Genomic DNA, 14,947 nt, shown 5'->3' on the forward strand with positions numbered 1-14,947 from the left:
GGCCAAGATGGGAATGAGACGGAGGTGATGCTAGGGAGGGATAAATGGGCTGATCTTGTACTCATGGAACCTCAACCCTAAATTCTTTCAAAGAAAATGATCATTTTTCTTTTTAGCTCAAAATGTATCCTGGTCCACTGTAAGCTGTCCTGGACCTGAATGCTCAGAAACTATGTGTAATTTCACCTGTGGTGTGAGATCCATAGGTACAGAAGCAGGATTGGAAACAACTTCTGGTATTGACGTGTTTGGAGTTTGAACTCTAGTCCTCATGGCTATTAGCTCTGCAACTGTTTATTAAAGGGTCAGGCCAACCAGAAAACCAGCTGATTTATTCTGGGGCTGTTTGGATAAACTCATATGCTATTGTCTTTTTAGTCAAACTAAACAATCTACAAGGAATCTTCTGAATGATTCTAAAATTAGACAGCTAGTACTGGTTTAAATCCATACCAGACAGTTTCTGCCCAGAAACTGGTCAATTGTATTCAGAATGGGGTGTAACCTGTCAGAGACCTTGGCCTGGTCCATCAAAATCAGGTGAAAAGCCAACACTGACCCCTACACCTTTTAAATATTGTCAAAGCCTCATTAAGGAGAACAAATACATTAACAGCAGAAGACTATATACTCAAAAATAGTATTCATTATCATAGATGTTTAAAAATTTCCACTTTGTATTACTGTGCAAAACTGAGACAGGGGGATTCATTAAAAGTCTTGATTTACAAAACCCTTCAGTAAAATCAGAAGCACTATTTGAACCTGGGAGACATAATTCTAAAATTTTTTTTTCTTCAAATGGCTCCTCCTCCTTTCATATGAATTTCCGATGCACATATACTATTTGCTAGGCAGAGAGGAGAACACAGCCAGTCTGTAAGAGCTTCTTCTTTCTACCTTCAGGAAGTCAAAAATACAGCTGTCAAAGACAAAGAAGCACAAATAGCACAGATACTACTTTAGGAGAAGTATAATGTTAGGAAGGCTAGAGGCATAGCAAGATAACGTAACATTCTGTCTGGTGATGATAATGAATGCTTCCTGGAAGAGGTGTTACCTATTAATAAGTGTTCAGAGGAGTCAGTTATAAGTCACATGAGTTAATCCTTGGAAACAAGTCAACCAAAGCTAACCAAGGATTTCTGAATAATTCAGCATCTACCTGTCTTTTCAGATTAGTACTTATAATGTCACCTCTTCAATAAGCTTTGCTCAACAAATTTATACTGGCCTCTACAGCACGAATCAAAAAGTTTGCTGTCTGTTCTACAGTTTCTGTAGAGAGGTTGTGTTTGATTTTTTGTGAGGGATTTGCACAATAAGCATATATGATGTCTAGTAGGAAGAGTATGTACTTCCTAAGTTTCAGAGGAAAGAGAAATGTAAGTTGGCTGATGCTGATGAATCCATGGAATAGCTCTAGAGGAAAGCAGTCCAGGCAGTGGACACTCTCTCAGTCACGTCACCTTTGATTCCTCAACATTGCCTGTAAGTTCTAGTGACTTAAATGCTCAAGTGCTATCTCATTATCATTTTTCTGCCAAACTCTTGAATTTCCCATGGTAGTATATTTTCCTGAAATTGGCTCACTGTTGTTGTTGGCATGAAATAGAAATCCATTCAGGTGATGGTGGCACACACCTTTAATCCCAACACTCAAGAGGCAGAAGCAGGCACGTATCTGAGGTAGCGGTCAGCCTGGTCTACAGAGTTTCATGACAGCCAAGGCTGTACAGAGAAGCTTTCTCTCAAAAAAGAAAACCACAAAAAATAAACAAATAAACAAAACAATAATAACAAATAAACAAACCAGAATGGGTGTGGTGGCATATAGTTTTAAATATTTGGGAAACAGAAGCAGACAGATTTCTGTGAATATAATACCAGTCTTATATACATAGGTCAGTCAGGGCTACATAGCAAAAAACCTGTCTCAAAAAAGATGGGTGAATGGTTAGGTAGGCAGATGTTAGATATGTAGGTAGATAGATAGATACATACATACATACACACCCAAATAAATACACAGATACATAGATATATAGATACACAGATACATAGATACATAGGTTAACTGATTGATATAAAATCTAATTTTACTTTCCAGAAGGGGTCATATCTGAAAAATTGGATTATTCATCAACATTTAAAAAGTAGTTAAAATTAAATCATAGGGACTACACATACAGACATGTGCACACACATATAAACCCCACAAGATATCTACACTTCAAAATAGCCCTCTGATATAAGTATCTTTATTACTTTATAATTTTCATTTCTATTGCATAGATAAGCAATAAGAACAGAGAGTAGCATATCAAATGTTTTCTTTTCAGTAAGAAAAATTTAACAAGTAGCTGCTCTCAAAAAAAAAAAAAAATGTTCCTGACTTCTACTGGTTTCTTACTGTCAGGATATAGATGCTTTATCCTGAACAATTTCAAAGCTTCTAATGCTGTCACTAATCAACTCTGGCAGTTATTGAAAATTTATCCAGCAGATCTGTTAAACCCAGCAAAGTGTCTGTTCTAAAATTATTCACATGGAATTGTCTCTAACTTTAATCTGCACAGTTATCTGGGAATCTGGGTACTCTAGTTTCTAATGCTGATGACCTCAGATGAGTTCTGAGGTTCTCATTTCCAACAAGCTCTTCTGAATGTGGATGCTATTCATATGAGGACCTAAGATAGAAGAGCATGGTGTTCTAAAAGAGCAACTTTGCTCACGGTTCCTTGAGATTTGCTGGAAAATGCAGTGATGTGTAGGCAGTCACTTCCTCTTCTAAGTCATTTATTACCACTCACATATTTGCCTATCGCCTTCCATATACAGGAATACACACCTACATTTGACTTTGGGGAATATAGCTATGGTAGATGAACTTTTTTTTTTTTTTTTAATAATGGCTAAGTAGTCTTCCATAATCTTGTACTCCTACCTATTATATGTAACTCGGCAATAACTGATCAGGTTACTGTTGCAATCACATGCACATCTATGCATCCAGGCAGTAGGGATTGTTCACTATGAGAAAAATGTGATTGTAAAGGTTTACATCTGTAATCTTTATCTGCTTGCACCTCTGCAACGGAACATACTCTTGTCCTTAGATCAGAAAACCGCTTTATAGGTATTCCTGAGATACAACAAAATGCTAGGGCACTGCTATCAGAATTAATAAGTGTTGTGAATTGTAGCTACATAGACAAACTTCTTAGAAGAAATGAAACAAGATTATAACGATTGAGTTAAAAATCAATTTACTTTTTACATTTCCCAACCACAGCGTACATGCCCAGCTGAGCAACCTGATTCATTATAATACCACTGGCTCAATCCCAAATAGCAATATGAATAGATTTTAGTCTCTCTGGAATTTTTACAAGTTAGAAAGCCTTTAAAATTTCCCCAGAAGAAGGTATCTTCTTTTAGATAAAAGACCTACAATCTGACTTTAATTCTCACTCACTGCTTAATAGCAGTTCTAATTATAGCCAGATGTCATTCTGAGGGTGTCAACATTTTCTTAAAGACAAATGTGCTCAATTCTCAGACATATTGTCATTATTAAAATCATATTACATCACTGATGTTATAAACAATATGAATTAAAGTTCCAAATAAGGAGCCATCCACTCACTGATACTGACGTGTCCAATAAAATCGGTCACTTAAGGGTTCAATTCAGCAAATTATTGTGGTTGACAGGAAAGTATGCTTTTATTACCCACCGGTCTTAGTGGCCACAATATTTTATGGAAGCAAAATGACATACAGGACCAGAGAGTTTCTATTAAAAATGTTTCTGACCTTGAATTTAGAGCCATTAGCAACTTTTCTCAAACCAGGTAAATGCACACTGAATTCAAAGTGATATTTCAGGATTGCAGGGGACACGATTCAATGTGTGGCCTGGTACAATTCAACAAGCTCTGGGTGATTAAAGCTGAACAGGTCTGAACAATTTTTGGATTGTGGAAAGGAAAGACCCTTGCGTGTGTTCAAATATAAATAGTGGAAGGCATTCGCTTTCCCAAAGTGTTCAGAACTCCTAACCAAATTACTTTGGTAGAAAAAGACTCAATAATACTTCCTATACACACACAAATATATTTGCCAATGTGTTTGCTTATCCCTGTGGTCAGCCATAATCATTCTGGTCCCCAGGCTTTGGTATCAGATAATATCTCAAGTCAATCTATCCCAACGTATGTTGTATTTCCTCTACTACCTAGAAAAGTATTTGCATATCTCATCTTTTCCTGTAACTGACAGAGTGCTTTCTTTTTCTACCCGAAGCTGTGTCTTTGTTAAGTTCTGTAATTGGTGTTTACCTTTATAAATATAAATAAATAAAATAAATGATTTCTTTCTTTGCAAAGGGAATGTATTTTTTACATGGGAGGTTTCTAGATAGATAGATAGATAGATAGATAGATAGAACCATAAGTTTAATTAGGAATTTAAGAATAAATCTATTCTATTGGATCTTCTTAAAACATATCTTTATTGAAATTGTCCTCAACTGATACTTGTATTTCTAACATCTCTCCTGTCAGTTACATATGAGCATTTACTCTTCCCATATGAACTAAACCTTTTTTAGTTTAGAAGCAAATCTTCATTTGCTACCTTTAAGACACAATTTCAGCAAAGAACTTGTCTACAAAAAGGACAGTACTGGATTTTTAAATCATAGTGGCCAATCAGAACGTATCTTATTTGTAATGCTTGGCTTGGTGGCACAGCTATAGGAGCTCCAAGATAGCCAATCAGAAGTTCCCTGAGCATCAATTCTATCACTCATAAGATGCGAGCCAAGTTTATCTCAATACAATGGGTTAGCAATGGATGCTCCATTTCATGTTACCCACCTTAAAGTCTGAAGAGAACTTTTAAATCTGGTTTTCTGAGACATAGCTTCTCTGTGTGAGTTGTAACAGAGCCCTGATTGTGTTGAACTGACTTTGTAGTCAAAGCTGGCCCGGAACTCACCTGCTTCCAGAGTTCTAGGATTAAAGGCACCCACCAAGCCCTGATGTGTAACTGTGTAGAACTAGTAATTTCCCTGTTTATAAGGTGGCAATTGAAGCAATTGAGCTTAGAATTGTTTGAGTGGGTGTGAAGTAGCATTGCCTAACTTATGGAATAACTTTGTCCCACTCTTATCTGTAAATGGAATGACCAAGTTAGAGCACCAGCATTTTATAAATGCTCATAGTAGATTTTATAAATCTACTATGTATTTTAATATATAATCCATGCAATGGCTCCACAGTGTTTTAAAGGCATGTGAAGGGCTACACTTTCACTTCTTTGGCCCCACTGTTATTGTTTTTCTTTCCTTTGTGGTCCACACAGACCTTCCTTTTTCTGTTCCTGTTTTTCTGCTGAAAGAGTAAAATATAAACATGGCCTGGGACAAATATAAGCTATTCATTCTCAATCAAATTGTAACCACTAATTTAAAAATATTTCCAGCAATTTCACTGCTTTTCCAGGTCACTTGCATTCTAGTGGGGGGGATGCTGAAAGTATACATTCCCTACCAAAGCCAGAAAGATACTGAAGTCACATATTTGTACAAGAAGGAAATGCTAAATAAAGGTTGGGTTATGATAGTGATCTGTTGCAAAGATATTTGACAACCTATTTCTAGTATAGTTAGGAAAATTTAGTTCTACCAATGATAAGATCTTTCACTCTTGAGATGGGGAAATGGGGAAAATCAGTGACATCCTATAACCAAGGCTGCAGAGTTTGAGATATTAAATCTGAAATGTGTCCAAGGGTCCTAGGAACAAGTCAAGATTCTGTCAATTAGGTTACACAGAGTAGCAACCACCCTTACAAGCACACCTCACTGTCATTCTTCTGTGTTCCGAAGACTTTACAGCTAAAAATCCACCCCCAGGACTGTTCCTTACGCTATGTACATAGATGATGGATAGACAGAGAGGTAGAAAATAATAATTTGAAAAAACTAATATTGGACTATCATCTCAAAATAGTGTTGGAGCAGTAATTGAATAGCTTACAAGGATTCTTAGATCAGTGTACTGTATTCAGCTGTAATATTTTAATGAAGTTTAAAAACCTGAAAAGACAAAGATATTTTACTACTTTAATAAAATATTTTTGTTTTGTTTTAAAGATAGAGATGGTTGGGCACAAACGTAAATTCTATATACTAGGCTCTGATGGCAATAGCTAAATAAAAGTGAGATTATCTCCTAGTGAAATTCATGACAAGTTTGAAAAACTTGATTTCTTATGTAAAACAAGAGGTATCTCCTCATGATATTTATATCTCTATCCCCATCTTCTTAAGTTATTTATGTCACATGAGGAACGAAACAGTCTTACTGTATGCAGTATTCTACCTAGAAAGAAAGAAGGTAAAGTAAGCATTATTCTAAATGTTAATAGGATGCAAATATACACACCCCTTTTACTCAATGCTGCAGAACAAATGTTCTAAAGTACTCAGTTTAATGTTTCATTTAAATATATTCAATTTGCTAAGTATTTATCACAATCCTAAAATTAATATAATAAGTACATCCAGAAAAAAAAAATCTATCACGGCAATATTTTCCCTTATGCTTGTGTAAGAACCAGGTTATCTTATAAACGTAAATCAAAATTAAGAGTTGTAAAATTGTTTCCTAAGATTTGGACTGTATATAATGTCAAGTGAACATTCACACACTGAATATTTTATTTAAGTGGAACAAAAAACTGAGAGACAAAAAAGGAGGAAGGGTGGTAGAGAGGGTAGGAAGGAGGGAAGAGCTAAAGAAAGGAGGAAGGGGAGGGAAGGAAGGAAAGAGAACGGGGGGGGGGGGGAAGAGACAGGAATAAAAACTTTTATATTCCCTTGGAGGCATTCAAAGTACAGGCTCGGAATTGCCCACACAGTGCCTGGACAATTAGAACACTTTCTCTAATAAAATATAACTATGAGTGCCCTACAGTTTATTAGCACCTCTGATACAAATCTAATCTGGGGTGTGCTTTCAGTTCTATCAAACTGAACTACACCATACTCCATATTCATATATCATGTAAAATTATTTTTAATAGAGAAAAAAAAACCCTGATGTTTGGAATGTGAATAAAATGGACTGTTTTTAAATGGGAAAGGTTGTGTCTCAAAATAAACTTAGGAGAACTTACAAAATTTCTGTAGAAACAATTGTAGCAGCTGCATCCTGGTATTGCTCTTTATATATGATTGCTTTCCCTGCAGCCTGTTAATGAAAATGCTTAGGAAAAGTGGGAAGCAGAATCTCTGGTAATTTCTTAATAGTTGGCCCTGGACCAACCATCCTCAGCATCCAAAATTGTCCTTAGCAATGGGAACGGGAAAGGGAAATACAAGTGCTGTTGTTTTTTCCTTGTGACACTTTCTTTAAAAGATGCAGAAAAACCCCATCTATACATTTCTACCTATAAGCAGAACTTTTTAAAAAGGACATTTACAAGCAAGAAGGTGAGTGATGTTTATGATAGGGAGTAGCACATGACATTTAAAACTCAGGAAATAAAAGCCCGGGATATGACAGAAGAGGAAACAGTATTGGTATCGTTGTGATATTGTGAAGTAGCAATGGAGACTTAGTCCCCAGCAACATATGGGAGAGGGAGCTAAATGGCATCCCTTGAACTCATTTCTTTTCTGACCTTTTGAAGCTACCAGGTCTAGCTAATTTTCTGCTCATGGTTACATCTGAAGTAGGTTCCAGAGATAGGAAACCACTGCTCAGCACAAATAAACTGTGAAGCTCAAGTTTCAAGGAGAATGAAAGGAGACAGTACTAACATCCCCTTGGATAATTAAGCCTTGCTAAATCAGATGGTGGCCTTTGCCCATCGAAAGCAAAGTATTGTTCCAGAGAATAATGACAGCAAAGATTCTAGGTGAAATCCCCACAGTGTTTTAAATGCCCTGCAGACAATATTGCTTAAAAGACTGATCTTAATACAAATCTGACAAATCACCCACACAAATCATACAACTTAAAGTCAGATGCAGTGACAAGGAAACGGTGATTAAATTCCTCTACTTAAACCAATCCACTAGTCAATTCTGTAAGCACGTTTTTGATGAGCTATCTGTCCGTGTGTTGTATATGTATTTGTGTGTTTGCGAAGTCCACGCGAGAGCAAACTGTTAGGACGTGCCTTGGTTTGTGACTGTAGCCTGCAGTAGACATAGAATACTCCAAAAATAAGGAGCTGTTCCTTAAAATAATGAGCAAGCTTGGTTCCACTTCCTCCGGGAATGTCAATGGTGCCAAACATAAAATGCGAAGAAGAAACTCTAATCTCTTTCTTTGCTTCTCTGAATAACTTTGTAAGAAATATAACATTATGGAAATAAGTACTAGGAAAACCTCTGGGCACAGTGTTTTTGAAGAATGTCCTGTGAGGGATGTTAAACTGTGTCTACAATCAAAAGGCTATGCTGGGTGCACTGGTCTACTAGCTTGTCCAGCAGAAAGCCTTACTGATAGGTCAGCAAACCGGCAAGAAGTACAAAGTGCCAGTTTAACTTACAGATAGTTTGTGGCGTTACATAGAAATTTTGTTCACTCTGGGATGATGATAACACCACAATAGATCCATCTTTGAGCAAAGGAATACTCACTTTTTTTTTTTCTCTTGGAATAGTTCTTTTGACAAGGTCTTCTGAACCTGAAGAATTGACTCTACCTTTTAATATATGTGTGTTCTTTTTCCTTCTCTGCTAACCCATGAAAGAAACCTAGAAAACAAAGCCCCAAGTTTCTTGAACAGAACTATTATACCCTTTTCCTTTGGAGTTCCCTTGATTTCTTTCAACAGTCTGATCCTCTAGGCTAACAAAGATCAACAGAATTTAAACATCTGTCTGGTTTCCTGGAACTAGTATGCGGTGTGAGTACATTCACAGACCAGTCTTAACAAATACTTTCTCAAGGGGTCTCCCATCCTTCTGAGTAGTCTAACACAGCTTTGTTCTTTTGGGAGTTTTGATGTAGTTTATGTTCCAACTGTCCAAGTATGTGATGCTCAGTGCTACACTGAGGAGTTCCAGGAGATGAATGGTGTCTATGCTGCTCTGTTATAAAACACTTGAATCCAGGATACAAACATCTCCCCTTTAACAGTTCAAATGCATACAGCAAGCTAGGCGAGAGCTACTCTAAAATGTTCTGTCCTTCAGCCAGATCTAAACTACATCAAAACGTTAATAAATGCATCCTATACACCAGAAGTGAAGTCATAAAGTGCTACAGTTTAGAGTGCAGAGATTTATCCATTTGGAATCTGGAGAGATTTTGGAGACAGTAAATGAAAAACGCAGAACCACATTTTTAATAACAATAAGAATTAGATTTTTTTTTAATTCGGGGGGGGGTGGATTTTAAAAGTATGATAGACAGAATTACAGCACAGGTTTCAGAAATTCTTAGCCAATGTCTCAGCCAATTTGTGATGGTGAGCATTTGACTTTACTCTCCTGCCATGGTCTTTGGAGCAGAATGAGAAGTATAGGCAGCCTGGAGCAATTCTGAATGAAGCCATCCTGGAGGTGGCAGAAAGGATAATCTCTTTTCCGGATTTCTCTCAACTCCATACCCTCTTCTGAGGCCAGGGATGGGGGTGGGGGGTGGGGGAGAAAATGAAGAAAGAGAAAAATGTATGTATCAAAGATACAAAGGTCCTGTGCAACTCTTGCAGCAGAAAATGACTGTGTGACAAGGAGTTTTCAGTCTGCTAAAGCTGACTTAAAGGATGCTGCTATGTCTTTTATTATTTAATTAGGGGGCTAGTCTTAGAATTTCAGCCATAGAGGTAAGTGGGTAAACCTATTTGCACATCGCGATTATGAAGAGCTCTCTTTGATGGGAAAAATGTATGCCTCAGATAACAACCTTCAAAGGTACAAGTCTTCCCAGTAGAAGAAACACACACACACACACACATACACACACACACACACACACACCCTACACACCCACCCACACTCACACATTCCGGACTAAATCTCTGCAAAACCGGACGCAGGCTGATGAAAGGCGGTAGCCAGGGAGAAATTTCAGTGGTGTTTAGCAGAAACGACAGGGCTCATTTTGCATGCAGTGAAGTACAGCAGCGAGACTGAATGGATGGAAAATCCCACTTTCAAATCTTACATAAATATCTCTTTCTCACATAGAGTTTTCCAGTTGAAATGCTCAAATAATGAAGGCAGAGGTGACAGTCTAGTGAGGGCTTTTAAGCATCCAGATAGCTGTCAAAGTGTTATAAAGAGGAGAGGAATGTCAAAACGGTCCCAGCCAACCCCAGTTTCTCTATCTGCCTGGCGATGGTCCCTGATTTGAGAGGGTACCGCTCTTGCATACTATCTTAGACTTCTTCGCATTCTCAGAAACACAGGGAAGAAAATAGCTGCTAATCTGGTTAGCAGCTCTGGTACGCAAAGGGATTGTTGGGATCGTGCCCCCTAAAGAGGAAACTGCTTGCAATCTTCAGAAACCATGGCAAAGTTGAAAGGGCCTTTTCTCCCTCCCAGTTGCTTGGTTATAAGCGCTGCCCTTTAATTGGAGCCGAAGTGAGCAGCTGCCAGTCTGATTTTCCATTACAGACTAATGTTGTGCGTTTACAACAATAAACAATTAATGTTGTTTAATTTCTTACGTTTAGCAATCCAAACTAACAGCTGCCATCTCCGCTCAGGAGGCTAACAGGCTAGTCATTGATGTGTCTCAAAACGGTATGCCTTCGGGCAAGGGGCCACCACCACAAAACTTTGAGATTTTTATTTTTTTACAACATTGGGCAAGGCGAGGCTTTAGTCTTGGGAAGGAAAAAAAAAAAAACACGGAGGAATTGTTGGATACCTGTTGGTATCAGCATCGGCGGCATCACGTTTACATGGTTTACCAGGCTAGACTAGAGCCTTGGGAAATCAGGGTAGTTCTCTCATGAACCTGTTACCATGCTAGCGAAACATAATCAAGAGTGTCTTTCACCTCCTGTCTGGCCGGGGCGCGGCTGTACCCCCAGAGTGGGCTGATGCTAAGCACCAAGATCTCTGGGATCTTTAGGCACTGTGGTCTCTGGGATAGGGAGAAGTCATCCGGTGCTTAGGAGGGCTATGTATGGATGCGGGCTCGCTGACAGTGACTGGTCTGTCTGTGGGTCCTAAGCTAATGCGGAGCAGCATCTTGGTGACTACAGAGTGGCTAGGTGGCCCGGGAGCTCCGCAAGTTTGCAGCTGGCACCGCGCCCCCGGGCTGGAACAGACACTTGTGGAAAATCCTGGCGCTGGGGCTTTCGCAGCAGAGCGGTAGCCCTCGGCCCAACCGAGGAGGTCGCCCTCCCACGACTAAGAGGTGGGGGCATGCGGAAAACAGGGAACCAGCTTCTCCAGCCTCACAACCTGCTTTTTGGAGCTCACAGCCTCCTCTGGGCAGGAGGCGAGTATTTCCCTTTCACCGCACCGACCCCGCAGTGAAGGCGCACGGCTGCAGCAGCGCCTGCCTGCGTCTCCAGGGTGAAACCGACAAGCGACCGCAAGAAGGAAAGGGTGGCGCGGGAACTGGAGGAGGGCAGAATGGGATTCCAGACTCCTCCATATCTGCTCCGAGAGCAGTTTGCAAAACCGGTTAGGTAGAAGGCGACCCCATCAGCTACAGATGCCGCGAAAGGAGATGCGGCTCGGCGGGTTATCAGTGCTAGTATCCCTCATCCACCAGGTGCGTAAGGTGTTTGAGGGCGCGTGGGAATTCCTAAAGGAAGCAATACCCTCGGCTCTTCCCCGCTCGGAGGCGTACGAGGATAGGGTATAGTACTTACTCAGGTCGGGCTCCGGATGCGGAAAAGCCTCAAGCCTCTCGTTTCATAAATGGCTGGAGGAGCTGGGGGTCAGTTCGCGAGGGCGGCTAATGTCCACGGATCCCCGCGCGCAGGGTAGTCTCCTCCGGATCGCGTTCATGCCTCTCGGAGCTCCGGAGCCTGGTGCGGGGATGCGAAGCCGGTGCTCTGGGCTCTGTGTCCGCAGTCTAAAAGTACAGCTCCTGTGTTGACGCTCAGGTCTATGCTCAAAGTGACAGTGGCGGAGCTTAGAGGAGGCAGGGAGATTCCAAATCCATCCACTAATTCCGGGCCGAGCGCTCCGGCTTGCGAGCCCGCCTGCCTGCCAAATGTAACTGTGAAGTGATGTGGAAAAGTGAGCCGGGTGCCTCCCCTGACGGATCTCATTGGGCAGAGCTCAGAGGCAGGTCTACCACTTGGAAATTCATGTAAGCAGTCCCCCACCCCGCCCCCTCCCTGCCTAGCCCCTGCGCTCTCCCGCGCTTGGTTTCCACTCCCTTTCCTCCTACCAAGAGTGCGCACAACTTTTCGCTGGTCGCTCGCGAGCACGCCCAGCGCGCCTCCGCCACCAGAGTCACCGGGTGAAGATGAGCCCTTCCACGCCTTCCGCGCAGTCCGCCGCGCGGCCAAGCTCTTGGATAAAGACTGCTGGCAGATCAGAAAAGGATGCTCAGGAGGTACCCTCCAGCTTTCTCCCTCTAGGTCTCACCTGAGCCCCAAGGCTAGCCTTATCTTGAAAAGCATCTCCGACACCCAGAGCTGGTTTCTGTGGAGGGCGAGGATGCGGCAGCGCGTGGGCCATTCACCTTTCCCCTCATTCTGAAGACGTCTTGTATAAGGAATTGCATGTTTGCAAGACCACTGCCTGCTAAAACTCGTGTGTTACTGTTTTCTTGGTGGTGGGTCGAGATTCTGGAGTGGAGCTCATTCCTGGTGTTTTAGGGTTGCTACTCCTTGAGGAGATCGGGGTTAGGAGGATAAGGGACAGTAGAGAAGCCAAGAGGGATTTGCAATTAAGTGAATGGACTGGACAGAAAATGGGCAGGACTTGCTGTGGCCATAAGGAGAGGGTCTGGCAAGCTTTGTCAGGGTGCTCTGACACGCCCCCCCCGGGGTGGGTGGGGGGAGTACGGTTCTATCGTCTCCCCCTTTCTCTACCAAGGGATGCCCTATCTTTGGATTCCCCAGTTTTCTGATAGCATTTCCTAAGCACTCACATGTTAAGAAATTGGCACCCAGGTATAAGCCAATGCAAACAGGGACCCTCCGACCCGCAGACCCGGGACTCTTTTCTTGTGGTTATCAAGACTAACACGTGGAAATATTTGGCAGCACTGATCTCTGTTCATCATTTAACACAGTCAAATACACGACAAATTAAACGTCCCTTACCTTTCTTCAAAACTCTCCTCCATTGAAGACAGGGGTTATGACTAGACATGAGCTCTGAGGATGGGTTTTGACCATCTGGGGACAGAGCTGCAGCAGAAGGGGTGCAGAGGAGCAGACGCACGGGCAGGAGAGCCTGTACTGTCTGACTCGAATTAATGAGACGCAGTGAACAGAATGGGAAAATAGGCACAATATGCTTATAATACTTATGCAAATTTGGCTTTTTTTTTTGATTCTGCATCTAACCTCCCACCGTAAAAAGTTGAAGACATTGACTATCAGTTTCTTATCTGTTTGATTCATATTCTAGTTATCCTAAGAAAGAAACTTGGTAAATTATTTGGGGACAGGGGGCAAGGGGTGATTTCCCCTCGAGCAGTTGCTGTTTGTTCTCTTTTCAAAGGCTGTGTTAGCTTATGAGGTATTCTGGCTTTGGTTAATTCTGTCTTAGAAAAGAACAGCAGTCAAACTCAATCAAATTATAACTGCCGTTAGACCAGACAGTCCCAAGTGGACAAAGAAATAGATCACACCTTCGGTGGTGCTTAATTTTCAGACATTCATTTTCACTTTGAACAAGTGGTCTGAGCCTTTCCTTGGGGTACTTTCTTACATCTATGAGAAGGAAAGGAAAGGTCATATGTTCCTGAAGGCTGCGGATTGTCACAAGTAACAAAGTCATCTCAAATGCAAAGACTGCTGGAGAGAGAATATCCCTCTGATCTAATTTTCCTAAAAAGAAAAACTCAGCTGACAAACCAAAGGGATTCAGAATCCAATGTCACTGAGTTCAGTTACCAATGTGTTTCAGTTATTGCTGCATGTTTACTCTTATGATATCAAAGCATGTCATCTCCACTGACTCTTGGCCCCCTGGAATTTAAGGTGACCTTCTTCAAATAGCTAATCTCTACATAAAGCTCTGCAGTAGGACTTTCCTGACAGTTTCTTAAGGGAGGTCTGGGTGATTAAGAAGTGTGAAAGAGGATTAAGATAATGTTAAAAGCCCTATCAGGATATTTCTAAAACAATCAGGGATGCTAAAGGCAAGGCATTCCATTTGTCTCTTTCACAATTCCACCCACACTAAATAGAATGCAGTGCAATGTCTTGGTGGTGAGACTGTACTTCCTCAAGAAAGTGTAATCTTTTCAGCATTCTCTCTGGAGTCAGACAAGTTCAGCAGAGGGAGGATACTTACCACTCCATCAGCTTTTTCTAATGGGGAACCCAAATTGTTCAAGTTGTGGAACTTCACTGGGGAGGATTAGTGGGGAAAGTTCTGATAGGACCAGAGCACAATCATAGAGCACAATCCCATCCACTGACAAGAATGGAAACTTATCTGTCGTAGAAAAAGTTGGACAAGGCAGGATGACCCTATCTGATTCCCGAGACCACCAGATGTGTAGATGAGTCCACTGGGATTAAGAGTGGTTAAGATGGAGATTGGCTTCAAAAAGTAATTCCATTTTTTTTTTATTTCACTCAGAGCTGACCCTTTGTTATAAATTTTGGCTATAGAAACACTAAAAATGGACTGGTTAGTTATTTAGAGGCTTAATCAAAGCCACCGGTTAGCATGCTTATAAGGGGAACATCGAATAAGGGGACAGATATAACTACACTTTCTCCATTTGAGCAGAGAATGCCAGTACATCTATTATTGGCTGCATTA

The 14,947-nt window shown here is 41.0% G+C and overlaps 1 protein-coding gene across 1 annotated transcript in view; it reads right to left on the minus strand.

Annotated features, from left to right (window-relative positions):
- The window catches only part of Cdh8 (cadherin 8), a 367,867-nt gene extending 355,591 nt beyond the window's left edge, over positions 1-12,276 (minus strand). The window contains exon 1 of the mRNA XM_034522729.2: positions 11,860-12,276. The gene's annotated coding sequence lies outside the window, so the exon portion shown is untranslated. The remainder of the gene's footprint in view (positions 1-11,859) is intronic.
- Positions 12,277-14,947: the final 2,671 nt, after the last annotated feature.

The sequence above is a fragment of the Arvicanthis niloticus genome, chromosome 18 (genome assembly GCF_011762505.2).
Source record: "Arvicanthis niloticus isolate mArvNil1 chromosome 18, mArvNil1.pat.X, whole genome shotgun sequence".
Classification (NCBI taxonomy): Eukaryota; Metazoa; Chordata; class Mammalia; order Rodentia; family Muridae; genus Arvicanthis; species Arvicanthis niloticus.